General features: G+C 34.6%; 2 long non-coding RNA genes across 2 annotated transcripts; both read left to right on the forward strand.

Moving 5' to 3' along the window:
• Positions 1-205: 205 nt before the first annotated feature.
• LOC147565200 (uncharacterized) lies at positions 206-863 on the forward strand. Its single transcript, XR_015237056.1, has 2 exons — positions 206-354; positions 456-863. It is a non-coding gene; the product is annotated as an uncharacterized LOC147565200 (long non-coding RNA).
• Positions 864-13,579: 12,716 nt separating this feature from the next.
• Positions 13,580-14,236, forward strand: LOC147565201 (uncharacterized). Its single transcript, XR_015237059.1, has 2 exons — positions 13,580-13,727; positions 13,829-14,236. It is a non-coding gene; the product is annotated as an uncharacterized LOC147565201 (long non-coding RNA).
• The last annotated feature ends 519 nt before the right edge of the window (positions 14,237-14,755 follow it).

Below are 14,755 nucleotides of genomic sequence, written 5' to 3' on the forward strand. Positions count from 1 at the left end.
AATTGAATTGAGGGAACAAGTTGTACCGAAAAAATAATAATTTTTGTGCACACAAATTGTGTCCCAAATAACTAATTAAATGTACTTTGTTTTAAATTATTATTTTAAGAACCAATCGAATACAAGTTGTAGATATAAATTATATTTCTTTCTCGAATTGAAGACTAAATTGCCTATAAATAGAAGCTCAAATATTACATGAATCCTCACCCAAGCTTCAAATATTAAACAGTACTAGTAGCTTATATCATTATTTCTTCTCTCCAATTCCCATAATGGCAGGCAAGAGTTCATCATCTTCCTCAATGTTGATTGGCTTTCTATTTGCCATGATTGTCCTCTCCGCTAATTCTCGTAAGGTTACTACTATCATTTCTTCGTAAATTAAATAGTTTTGTACATGATAGATACACAAATCTAGTTGTTGATTCTTATGTATTATGATATGTTTACAGAGATGGCATCAGCACTTGGAGTTACATGTAATGCTGGGATTGTGTTGAACTTGTCACTCCTTACTGGTTGCACTGCTGATACAGAATGTTACAACACCTGTTACCAGGGTTGCCTAGCTAGCATCAACGTTAAGCTCGATGCTTATGCATGCGTCCCTGGTCTCCTTGGACTCAACTTGAACGGCTGCTCGTGCTGCTGTGTTAGCGCTTAAACTCGCGTATAAAATAAAAATCTGGTGCAAAGAAGAAGAATATTAAAATAAAAGGCCACATCAATAGCTATTGATTTATGATGTCTAGCTTCAGAATAAGATCTAATATCTCTTTGTCATGCACCAGCTAGCTTTTCTATTTATTTTGTAATGTCATCATCATCAATATAATCTATATGACCAATTTGGTGGTGCATACCTTTGTTTCTCTCTCACTTGCCTACTTATGTTTATTGAAACCTCTGAAACAATCATGGAAACTTTCATGCTCAAAAACACTATAATAAGGTAACTGAATAGGCCTTTCTGTGGTATCTATCATTATAACATTAGGCCTTTCTGTAGAGAGATTGATACTCAGGCGCAATTTTTACGTGCCCTGAGGGTCAGCTTGCTACGTTGACCGCCTAGTTATGGCGTTTTTTACGGGGCAATGGAGGTTAGGACGTAATGTGCAACGGCGGGTCAGGTTGTAACGTGCTACAGCGGTCAAGCTGTAACGTGCCATGGAGAAGGCTAGCATAAGACTATAGGTTTTTTTCACCAGGTTGTTTTTGTTGAGAACAAAAACAACCCTCTTAATAAGATGACATTTCCAAAACATTTGTTTACTTGTTATGCATGTTCGGAAACATTTGTTTACTTTTCTTATATCACATTCATTTAACTAGTAATAAGATGACATTTCTAAAACAATCCCTTTTTTACAATAAAAAATTCTAATTGATTGCACAGTTCTACCAATGTTATTTCGATTGAATACTATGTCTATTCTAAATATGGGTAGTTTGATCAAGTAGTTTTTGTAGTCAATAATAAATAAGTTCCCGCCAACAACTCTTGGTTGGAGTGGTAAGAGGTTGGGTCTTCCACCTTAAAGGTCAAGGGTTAGAGGCATGCTGACAATTCAAAAAATAATAAAAAAAGTATTCCCTTAAAAATTCAATTTTTCAAAAGACAAAACAAAATGCGACGGAGGGAGTATTGATTTTGATCCACAGAACCATAGATCACAACAAACTGTATAAGATTTCTGTCTAAAATTTGTGTTATTTTTCTTGTTCACTAGCATCACTCGTGTTAGAATATATAGTCCCACATTGTGTAAATGTTTAAATTTCTCCCTTGTACTAGTCTTTATAATGATCTAATGTAGTAGCTATGAGAATCAATACAATTTCTCTATTTCTTACATGGTATAAGAGCTTCTAGGTTTCTTTCTTGGGTTAGTCAATAGAGTCTTCCGCTTGTCGGCGGCGGTAGTCCCATTAATGGCTACCGTCCGTCGGACTTTTATCGGTTTTTAGTTCAAGTTTAGTGTTTTTTATTTTTTTTCCAATAAGAGTAGTTCTTTTCTATTGTTAGATCTAATCATTCTTCAATACTTTTCTCAATAGTATTTGAAGATGATGAAGATTAACAAGAAGATGAAAGATCCAAAGAAGAGTTATTTGTTGAAGAAATCACATGATATACTCTTTAATGATCTCAAGCATTTCAAATGTCAAGTCCTCCCCAACATCAAATCTATGTGTATCCATGGTCCATGAAGTTATATTTTGAGAGAAATTTGAAAGCTATTAGAGAGGGGAAAAGAATTCATGGATTTCTTTGTTAGAATAGTTATATACCCCATGTTTATCTTGAAACTATACTTATAGTTCTCCAAAATCTTGATTTACAATATGATGCACATGAAGTGTTTGATAGAATGTACCAAAGAAATCATGCTTATTCTCAAAGATGGTTTTCTTTTGATATTTTTGAAAACATGTTTGTGGGTTCCTTTATGGCAAAAGAGTTAATTCTCTTAAATTGATTTGCTCATACTTCTTATATCCAAGATGAGAACTCTCAAATGTTTGCTCCTTTAGTAATCTACTTGATTCCATTAGTTTTTCATAAGATCATATGAAGAGGAAGAGGAAAAAAAAAATAGAAATGAATTGAAGTGGGAAGGCAGCGCTTTGGGGAAAGCTAAATAGTTTCCGGGGTGTGAAATTTTAAAGGAAATATGCAAAATTTTGAAAATTTTCCGGGGAAACATATTTTATGGGGAATATTTTCTAACTTCTACACCTCATGTATTCGCCACCTCATCGTCTTCACAGGTGAAGGTCGCCGGCCGACCATTAATGGCCGGCCGGCGACCTTCAACCTTAAAAAAAAAAAAATTATATTTTTTTCCTTCTCCTCTCTCTCTAGATCTGATCTAGAGAGAGAGTGGAGACCTCCATTAAAGGTCCGAGAGGAGAAGGAAATTTTTTTTTTTTTTTTTAAGGTTGAAGGTCGCCGGCCGGAAATTGGCCGGTCGGCGACCTTCACCGATGAAGACGATGAGGTGGCGAATACATGAGGTGGCAGAGAGAGAGAAGTGAGGTGGAGAGAGAGAGAGAGCTGAGGTGGAGAAGCTATTTTTCTTTCCCCCTAAATAAAATTGTCAAACAAAATTGACCAATTTTTTACCAAGTCTTCCCACCCCGGAAACTATTTTGCTTTCCCCAAAGCGCTGACCTTCAAGAATGGTGATTGCTAGTGGTTGAAAAATGATAAAATCATAAGATCAAGGGTTTGCATTATATTACATTGATGATGTTGGAGTAATAATTATGTGTGAGGGCTATTAAAATCAATGGAGTAAGAACTCCAAACAAAACCTTGACAATGGTTTATAATTGTCAACTTTCTCTTTAAAAAGAGAACATACCTACGCAATGGTGCCAACTTTTCCTCAAAAGGAGAAGGGAGAAAAGACATTCAACAATATTCAACAACAAACATGATAGCAAGGAGTATATCTCCGCCAACAACCGGACAATGGGTTATAATTGTCCTCTTTCTCTTTAAAAAGGGAAAAATACCTGGCAATGGCGCCAACTTTTCTTCAAATGGTCTTCTAATGGAGAAAAGAAAAACAACATCAAAGAACAACAACAAAGAACAACAACAACAACAAAGAACAACAACAACAACAAAGAACAACAACAACAACAACAACAAAGAACAACAACTTAGCAACCTCAGAATGATGTCTCTATATCAATACCAAGTCAACATCTACAAATTTTAACAAACTCATGAATTTTTCACTAGCAAAAGTCATTCGTTTGAGGGGGAATGTTAGAATATATAGTCCCACGTTGTGTAAATGTTTAAATTTCTCCCTTGTACTAGTCTTTATAATGATCTAATGTAATAGCTATGAGAATCAATACAATCAATACAATTTCTCTATTTCTTACAACTCGTATAATTATCCTCCTCACAACGGATTGTTGTATTCAAACCGTTGTCATATCATTTACTGGTATAATTATTGGTCGCGACTTTGAGGCATAAAGAATAATCTCCGGGAATAAATTCTTTAGGGAATCTATGTCTTTTTGTATATTTTCAGAGGCATATTTTTCGTAGTCCAAAATTAACTTGATCAAATATTGCCCCATAATCTTCATCTTCTCTATTCTTCACCACCACAACTTCCCACCACCACCATACCGACCACCATTGCCATCTCTTCTCTCTCCTCTCTTCTCCTCTCTCACTCACTGTTACCCTCTCTCTCGGTCTTTCCCTCTCTCTCACTATTTCTCTCTCTCTCCCTCACTCTCACTATTTCTCTCTCTCTCCTTCTCCCCCTTTCTCTCATTGTTTCTCTAGGTCAGGTTTTCTCTCTCACTCGGCATCTCAAAAATTAATTTTTTTTGTAGTTATAAATCTTTAGATTATTAAAAACAAATTATTGTAGTAATTACAATTTGAACCAAAAACATGTCCTCAAATTCCGTACCACTAAATTCTTCAGAATTTAACCAAGAACATCAAGAACATATCCTCATATTCAAACCCCAATTTGGTTTTTTTCCGTGGTATCTAAAGTTGCTTCATCAACAACTTTTATTCTCGTGATACAGCTTGTAATATTTTCTTCATTTCCTCCCTAACCATTCTCCCATTTAAGCTCCAGTAGTTATTAATCTTTCACCCAAACCACGTAATTTTAATTTATCCATTTTGATCAGTCTAACCTCCAAAATTCAACCTAGATCAGCTATAAAGTTCCAATTCAGGAAATATATCACAGTGAAACTAAATAACACGACCAGTTTAATTAGAACGAAACCTCAAAACCATAGGAAATTTCATAATTTTGTTTGCTCTTAAATTTTAACAGAGTCAAAATCAATAAAACAAAAGATTAAAACGTAGACTCGCCGAAAGAGAGTAACGTCAGTTAAAACTCTTCTTTTTCGAAGATCTGAAGAAGAACGGGGCAAAAGGTAGATAGAGGGAGGGAGAGGGAGAGAGAAGATGAAGATGAGGAGGCAATGTTAGATCAAGTCAATTTTTGGGCTAAAAAAAGAGTATGTCTCCTAAGTCAATGTTTATTAACTAAATCTTTATGCCCCGAAGATTTTTCTTTATTCCCCAAAGGAACGGCCTAATTATAGCTCTAATCCATATCATAATCTATTAAAGTACTAACTTCTTGTAATTAAGGCAGTAAGTGCAGTTGCCGAGGTAGTTGCTATTAGGTATCCTGGAGTGGACAGGCCATAGTTTTAGCTCAATGCACATTAATTAAAACAGGCAACTTAATGATCTAGCAAGCCCATGGTATTCCATCATCTCACATTCCCAAGGTACCGTTGTACTAAATTGAGTGAATACATGCACATCATAAATTGGGCGAATATGCACATCATTTTATGTAGTGCATGGGACATCATTTAAATTAAGGGTTATTTCTCAAATAGCCCCCAACTTTGTGACCAGCTTCCTGCCTGGCCCCCTACTTTAGCAATAATTCTCATATGGCGTCCTTTTTCCGTTATCTTTAACGGTCCGTTACTCTCTCTCCTCCATCTCATTTTCTCTCTCTGCCAAGTCACCTGTCACGCCACATCATCATCTTCTCCGGCATAAGTCGCCGGCCGGCCAAATTTCCGGCCGGCGACCTTCAATATTTTTTTTATTCTCTCTCTCTAAAAAAAAAAAAAAAATTTAAAAATTTCCTCACATCTCTCTCTCTCTCTAAACTCCGACGAAGGGGGTTTCTCTTCGCCGGAGGTCTGTTCGTGATGAACAGACCGGTCTGTTCATCACGAACAGATCTGCTGTTCCGTTTTACTTAGATTTCTTAATAGTTTTATTTATTTTTCTCCTTTTTTGCTTTTCCAATCACCTCACTTTTGTAGGTTGATTTTAAGAAAGATCCGACTACAAAAGTCATAAAAATGACATTTTTTTTTCCTTCTAGGTAGAAAATGAAAGTTAGGGTTTTTTTCTTTATTTGGTTTGCGTTTGGGTATATGAGATTTTGTTTTGATTTCATCTGTGTTTGATATCCATAATTCTCTTCTATTGGTTGATTGTATTGAACCCAATTTAACTGTGTTTGAATCATGAAGAAAATTAAGAATCTTTTACTACTTAGACCTAGAATTGGGGATCCTGATTATATTCTGATTTTCTACTTGCTTTGTTATTATTATCATTAGGTTATCACTAGTACAGGATTTGAGTAATCTAAAGGTACATGGGTTGAGCTGAAAGATCTAATTTTGCTTCAATTCGATTGAGCCCTAATGGACGAAGATACACGTAGCCGCAATTGGGGTTACTATGAATCACCATCCAGACATCTAGGTCTACAGCTTAGGCCTAGTGCTGTAGAGAGAGATGCTAAACCCTTCCTCTCTCGTCATCATCATCATCATCGTGGTGGCGATTCAAATGCTTTTCTTAATAACAATGGAGGTTATCACCATAATAGAGATTATGTGGTTCCAGAATTACTTGCCCCCATGGATTTTATTAGTAATGATAGCTGGATGAACCATAGAGATAATAAGTTTAGAGCGAGAGATGTGAGGAAATTAAAAAAAAATATATTTTTTTTTTTTTAGAGAGAGATAGAAAAAAAAAAAAAAAATTTGGCCGGCCGGCGACTTATGCCGAAGAAGATGATGATGTGGCGTGATAGGTGACTTGGCAGAGAGAGAAAATGAGATGGAGGAGAGAGAGTAACGGACCGTTAAAGATAACGGAAAAAGGGGGCCATATGAGAATTATTGCTAAAGTAAGGGGCTAGGCAGGAAGCTGGTCACAAAATTGGGGGCCATTTGGGAAATAACCCTTAAATTAACTCATGCATGCACGATAAAGACTGAGTTCTTGATATCTTAAATCGTATGGGATTGCACGGGGGCAACTAGGGATTCAAATTAGGAGGGCTAACGTGAAATTTAAAATTTAAAAGGAATTAATTTGAGTTTACGTTTTGGGTTAATGTAGCCAATAAGATAGTCACACAATTGAAAAAGTGTGCATATTTTAGAAAAAGTTAAATGAGTGTCACAAATATAAGGTACTGTTGTAAGTAGTTTTCTCCTTGAGAAATGCTGTTTGGAGCGAATTCCAAAAGCGATTGGAAAAGCGAACCAATCAGACTTCGCCACCTGGTCATTATAATCAGAATCACGTGAATATATAGAATTTTAGAAAAACTATATTTGTGTCCACCACTTAACCGTGTTTCTCTTTAGGTCCTTAAACTAAATTATGATCTGGACCGTTGATAATGTCAACGGTCCTGATCATATGGAAACATCACATAACTCACCACCCAAACTATCGCCCTCTCTTCTCTGTGTTCTTTCAAGTCCTACCCAATTTTGGATTTAGGTCAAAATCACATGGTGATGGTATTTCAATCTATACTGGAAGGAAGATTGGGATTGATCATTGTTCATTATCTTATTGTACTGATGGATTAATTGATGTTATAATGGGTTCAACTGGGGATAACAATTTCTAACAATTATTTTTCTCATCACTATGAGGTTATGTTAATGGGTCACAATGGATAATTCCTTGTTTAATTTTCATCTTTTTTAACGAAGTTTCCTTTACTTTTACCTTTTTGGATACAGTTTTTTTCCAACTTCTCTTGGATTATAAGTTTTTCTTAATGATTAACAAACAAAATAGGAATTTAAGTGAGAGAATTTTAGAGAGAGAAAGAAGAAAGTTGGGGGTACCTATCTCTATAATCAAAACTAAAATTAATACCTAATATTAGTATTTTTTTTCATAAATAATGACATATAAATATATATATATATATATTACAAATTGTATCTTTCTATCCAAGTTCATTGAAGAAGAAGAAATCTAGGGTTTAGAGAAGAAGAACAGAACAAACCTACATTAGAGAGAGAAGACAATCTGAGAGTTGGGGGGTGTGGGTCATGTGTTGTTTCCATATGATCTGGACCGTTGGCATCATCAACGGTCCAGATCATATTTAAGACTAAGGACCTAAAGAGAAACACGGTTAAATGGAGGACTCAACTGTAATTTTTCTAAAGTTCTAGAGATTCACGTGATTCTGACCATTTGACCACGTGGCGACGTCGGATAGGTTCGCTTTTTGGATGGCTTTTAGAATTCGCTCCAAACAGCATTTCTCTTTCTCCTTTTGGGTACAACCGGGGTTATCTAGTTTTTAGTTTTGTATTTGGATCATAGCAAATAAATCATGAACTAATCGCGTTCAGTTTTTTTTTTAAATGCAGCTTTCTCTCTTTCTCTATACTAATGTGTAAAATCAGAGTTAAATGAGATCTACTGGCTTTAGCCAAGAGGGATCTGTCGCGTCCTACGGAACGAAAACCTAATCTTGATGATGTATCAATGTCATGTAATGACTAACGTAGATCGTAGTCCATTTCCAAAATATAAAGAGGTTCTCCAGTTTCTACATGCACAAAACCAGCAGCATCTCCCAAGAGATCACTTACTTAAAGTAAAAAAACGCTTAGGTACGGGTGGGAATCTTTCGGGCCGAATAGTCATTTCAGCATATCAAGTCGGGCCAGGTAGTCATCTCCTTGGACTGGGTCGGGCATGGTCGGGTACTCATCTCAAAATATTAAATATAGAGTATTGATCTTATTTATAATTACAGGTACACAAAATTACAATTGTCCGTTTTGCAATCACAAATATAATTTTAAATGAATAATTAATCGCAAGTACACACAATTACATTTACATCTTCTCAGTAACCGACTCAAAAAAATTTCTTTGTGGGGAACCTTTAGTTATAATAAATAATTGTATATTATTCAAAAAATTTATATGACCTTCAAGCGTGTGACTTATATCTTATAGTTACACTCCCAACTAACTCGACTACGGCTAAATTGTGTGTTGTATTGATTGTAGTCTCAATATAAATATATACATACTCGAATTATATAAAAATGATGTGTAAAGTTTATTTCAAAAGAATGAGAGACTTTTACATCTTGAAAAATGATCATCACAATTTACATTCTTAAAGAAGTGAAGGAAATAGAGAGAGAAAGAATAAACTGATTTTAGAAAAATTAGATAAAAAGAAAGGGAAAGATGGGTTTTAGGTCCAAAATCACAGGGTCAATGGGTTTAGAGCCCAAAGATAATATTAAATAGAAAATAACTCCATTAGGAGTAATTACATGTCTAGCCTCTCTTTATCTACTACTACCTAACCTATCCCAAGTTAAATAAAATTACCCATATTAGAAGATACAAATAATCTTTTCAGTTTCAAAAAAATAATTCCTGAATAAGAAGTTTCCATCTCTACAAAAAGTTGCCTTTTCAGTTTAAGGAATGTTTCCCTAATCCAGGATCAAAAGAAAATCGATCATAACTCATTCTTCTTTAGTTCACCGAGAGAAAATCAAGAGAAATCGCAGAGAAAATCCATCTAAACTTTTTGGCCTTCACTTGGAGAAAACCTAGAAGAACATGATGGTTAATGGATTAAATTTTTCATATTCTCGTTTTTTTTTCAACGATAGATTGTTGCACCGTGCATGATTTTGTTGTTCTTATTCTTAAAGCTAAGACATCAATCTTTTTCTTTAAAAAATCCTTAAGTATAGAATATATATTTTAAGTATATTGTTAGAATAGAATATATATTTTAAGAAGATTCAAAATTTAATTAACATATATAGAATTTTTATAATGATTTTCAAGACAAAGTAATTTGTAGAGATAGAAATATTGTAAGAACATAGAGAGAGACATGTAACCTCATTTTTAGGACAAGAAAGGCTAATTTGGTATGTTGCTCTTGGCAACTGTAAACTTTGGAAATAAATTTTGACCATAAATTTTCTCTCTTATAATTTATGGAAAGAATATATTTATTAACTCAACCACAACAAACATTTGGTTTACTATAACTTAAAATATATTTAAATGGCAATAATAAGAAAAAAAATAATAAATAGGTTATAGCATGTTCTATTTATGTCGTATATTGTTTATTGATTTAGCAGTGGATATATGACTGATTACCACCTATTTTTTGGACTTTGGACTCAAAAATTCAAAAAAAAAGAATGTATATGTATAAACATATATAAATTCAATCAACCCTGAGACAAGAGAAAATTTTTCTTCAAAGAATAACTCTAAAAAAGTTAACGGGAGTCAACATCAAATTTATATAAAAAGAAATATAGGACTAATACGATAACCGATTAAAACGTAGGGGACAACAAGAAATTTAATCATAAAAAATTGAAATGAAAAAGAATTCGATGAAGGGAATCAATCACGAGACCTTCAAATTGGTCAATCCTACCTCTTTTACGTCGCGCCCATCCTACATTCAGGATGAATTTTGTGTTGGTTTTATTTTGTACAGTATTCTTTACCTCTATTCAAAACAAACACTTAGCTTGGGCATGTGGAGACACGTACCCTTCGAACCCTTACGTGGGTCCATCCCTGCATCCCCTCAAGCACTGGCACCAACGAAAGTGTTTGAATTTAAATTCATTACGATGAAAGCCTTTTAAGAAAAGATATTAGCAACATGTGAGTTACAAGGTCGTGAGTGAGGGGGTGCGACCGCACCGGACCCCCTCACCCTGGGGGCCCCCTTTTTGGTAATCATAAGAGGGGTCATATATGTATAAGTGTACAATTTTCACAAATGATGGTTGCTGTCTAGATGGTACGCTAGCGAGTTGAGCAACTTTCAAAAGTGCCTATATAATCCATTGCACCTATCAACGTCAACTCTCTTAAGAAATTTGAGTTTTATTCCATTTCATCATAGCCGTGTCTGAGAATTTGGGAGCCCGATGTCAAATTTTAGCTAGGTGTATAAAAAAAATATAAAAAAATTATAAGTAAAAAAAAACAAAACTTAAAATAATTCGGACTTCAAAAGATAATCTATAATTTAGTAATTAATTAACAATGTATCTTGAAAAACATTTAAAGTGAGAATTTTTACTTGAAATTACTTCTCCTTGCATTTTCTTAAGCAAAATCATCAATTAAACATTCGTAATCAATTTTGTCCAAAAATCCACTTTCGATACTAAGCAAAGCTAATCCATTTAGTCTGTTCTGCGACATGCTCGATCTTAAGTATAACTTCAAAAGTTTTAACTTTGAGAAGCTCCTCTCTACTGATGCAACTGTGACCGGTATAGTCAATAATATTCTATAAGCAATGCTACTAGCTGGGAAACAATTCATCTTCTTCAAACAAATTAAGACATCATTAGCTTTCGTGATTTCTTTGTAAGAGTTTCAACTCCACAAACAAGTCATATGCTTCAACATCAAAATGTTCTCCTTTCCTCTAACTATTTGAAAGATTATGACAACAAGCTTTTAATTCATCAACATGATACCCGCTTAACTTTTTCGGTCTCAGCAAAAAGTCAAAAATTTTCTCATATTCTTGATATTGTTCAAATATTCTTTCTAATGAACCAATAGCTTGATCTACTAATAAGATGAAATAATGAAGTCTAAAATTTTCCTCACCAGATTGCGGAAGTAATTGTGATGATCCATCACATGTCTCGTCGAAATGTCTTTTTCGACGGATTTCACGCCTCTGAGGAAAAACTGGGTCAACTTGCATTTCAATTGTCATTTTCTTAGCATCAACCATGGACTCTTGAAATCCAGTTTCTCTATACATCTTCAGATAAACAATCAAACCTTTTAGTTTCATTGTCACTTTCTGCCAGTTGAAGTAAAGCTTCTCTGATTTGTAGAGGTTGCGTTATGATTGCCTTAATACTTTCAAGACGACTCTCCCAACGCGTAATCGACAATGATTTTAGAGTAAATCCTTTCAGATTATCTTCATAAATGCGAAATTTAGTTAGGTAATTCTATATTATCCTAAACAATTTTAGCTAGTATTTGGAAACGCTTTTAATCCATGAGAGTTTAAACAAACAATTGTTGTAGACATATTTTCTCAATATAATATAAATTTATTATTTTTCGCTTTGAAATACACATATTTCTTCCTTTATTTCGTTTTATGCATTAATGCAAAAACTATTTTTATAACTTTTATATCTCTGTAAATCCCATAATTATTTCGTTTGTTTGTCCATTATAGTAGTCTAGTAGAGAATTGTACTTTTGATACATAAGTGGATTACAAGATTTAAATTGTTAAGTAAATTAGTTATGCAAATAATACGTTTTTGTATGATTGCGTTCAAGATATTGTGGACAAACTGTTCCGTACTTATATATTATGTACTTCAATATTTTTCATAGTATTTTGTTAGGACCCAAATCAAAATCTCGCACCGGGCTCCTAATATCTCAGCCATGCCAATGGTGAGTTACCTGGTAAGTAGCCACCCTTAAGGAATTCCGAGATGAATCGTGCACAGACATAACGAAATTGAACCACGACATGCTTTGTGTGATATTGGAGCTCTTACAATCCTACCAACTCAGTTCTTACCCTCACATGTGGATGATATATATTCGGCATGTCAACGGTTAGCGATGTCAGTTGAGAAGGGCCACGACTAGCTCAAGCGATTCGAGCCAGGGCATGAGCTCATCACTGCTTGCTCACGAAATAAACGGGCCATACTAGACTGTGCCCACTTGTTGAATAAACAAAACGAAATAAACGGGCCATATTGGGTTGTCCCCACTTGTTGCAGAGACAAACTACAACTAAAGTTATCTGAATTTGAATCAATCATCAATAGAAGAATTAAGCCAAAATTATTGTACATTTAGAAAAAAAAAAAAAAAAAAAGAACTTCAATGGACGAGAAGCAAATGAAATGCTTTCATAAAAATTCTTGTCATCCAAAATGAAGTTTTCATTTGGTACATGCCAGATCATGAATTAGTAACGGCATCAAATCATCAAAAATATTCAAACAGCATATAGGCACCACCGACCTTGAATCAAGTCAAGTCTCTTACTTTCTCTCCCCTTTCTGGTTGGCTCCATCTCTCCTATCTCACCCGTCACCACGACGCCGCTCTTTTCCTCCCCATTGATCTCTTTGTTCTGTTTATATATCTTTTTTGCTTCTTTTCGTTCTACATAAACGGGTGGGGATGTTGGAAATTGAAACCATACAAAAACAGTGGGTTTACAAATGAAAAATAATAAACGAGCCCGAAAGTCAAGGCCGGAAAAAACTAAAAAAATCAATTTTTTCCATTGTCAACCAAAAACTAGAAAATAAATATATCCTATCCGTTTTGTAGAAAATATCTCTGGAAAATTGTAATCAATCACAACTTCTCTTTCTTCATAATTTTTATTTTCAAAGGGGAGAGGGATAAAAGTCCCAACGGATCACATGGCGTAAAAATGGGACGCATTGTGACCGTCACCATATATCACTGAATTGAGGGAACAAGTTGTACCGAAAAAATAATAATTTTTGTACACACAAATTGTGTCCTAAATAACTAATTAAATGTACTTTGTTTTAAATTATTATTTTAAGAACCAATCGAATACAAGTTGTAGATATAAATTATATTTCTTTCTCGAATTGAAGACTAAACTGCCTATAAATAGAAGCTCAAATATTACATGAATCCTCACCCAAGCTTCAAATATTAAAAAGTACTAGTAGCTTATATCATTATTTCTTCTCTCCAATTCCCATAATGGCAGTCAAGAGTTCATCATCTTCCTCAATGTTGGTTGGCTTCCTATTTGCCATGATTGTCCTCTCCGCTAATTCTCGTAAGTTTACTACTATCATTTCTTCGTAAATTAAATATTTTTGTACATGATAGATACACAAATCTAGCTGTTGATTCTTATGTACTATGATATGTTTACAGAGATGGCATCAGCACTTGGAGTTACATGTAATGCTGGGATTGTGTTGAACTTGTCACTCCTTACTGGTTGCACTGCTGATACAGAATGTTACAACACCTGTTACCAGGGTTGCCTAGCTAGCGTCAACGTCAAGCTCGACGCTTATGCATGTGTCCCTGGTCTCCTTGGACTCAACTTGAACGGCTGCTCGTGCTGCTGTGTTAGCGCTTAATCTCATGTATAACATATAAATCTGGCGCAAAGAAGAAGAAAATGAAAATAAAAGGCTGCATCAATAGCTATAGATTTATGATGTTTAGCTTCAGAATAAGGTCTCATATCTCTTTGTCATGCTTCAGCTAGCTTTTCTATTTATTTTGAAATGTCATCATCATCAATATAATCTATATGATCAATTTTGTGGTGCATACCTTTGTTTCTCACTTGCCTACTTATGTTTATGGAAACCTATGAAACAGTCTTGGAAAATTTCATGATAAATTGAGCAGTAATTTGATTAAAGTTACAACTATAAAGAATGAGGGAATGGGCCAACGGTCCGAAATTTGGCCAAAAAAGAGGGCCCAATTCATTAATACCCGAAAATGAAATCCCGGTCCAACGCGTCAGAGGGCAAAGGAAAATTACGGAAACATCCGTGTTCTTTTAAGGTATTTACGAATAATGCCCCTAAAATCTTACCCGGGAAAGCGCGAAACTTTCAGATTCATTTTGAAATTTGTCAGGCGTGATGGAACCGAAGTGACCATTGCAGAGAGTTGTCCAATCAACCATAACTCTTACATGCCTATTCCATTCCATTCAGTTTCTCTTTTGATCCTCATCTTCCTCAAAAACAGAAACTAAAAACCAACCACCACCATTAAAGCTTGAAGCCGAAAACTCTTTGTTATTAAACCCTAAGAGTTAGACGAAGAAACCCTAAG

The sequence above is a fragment of the Eschscholzia californica genome, unplaced genomic scaffold (assembly GCF_041429995.1).
Source record: "Eschscholzia californica isolate CP2 unplaced genomic scaffold, dmEscCali1.0.p SCAF_1, whole genome shotgun sequence".
Lineage (NCBI taxonomy): Eukaryota > Viridiplantae > Streptophyta > Magnoliopsida > Ranunculales > Papaveraceae > Eschscholzia > Eschscholzia californica.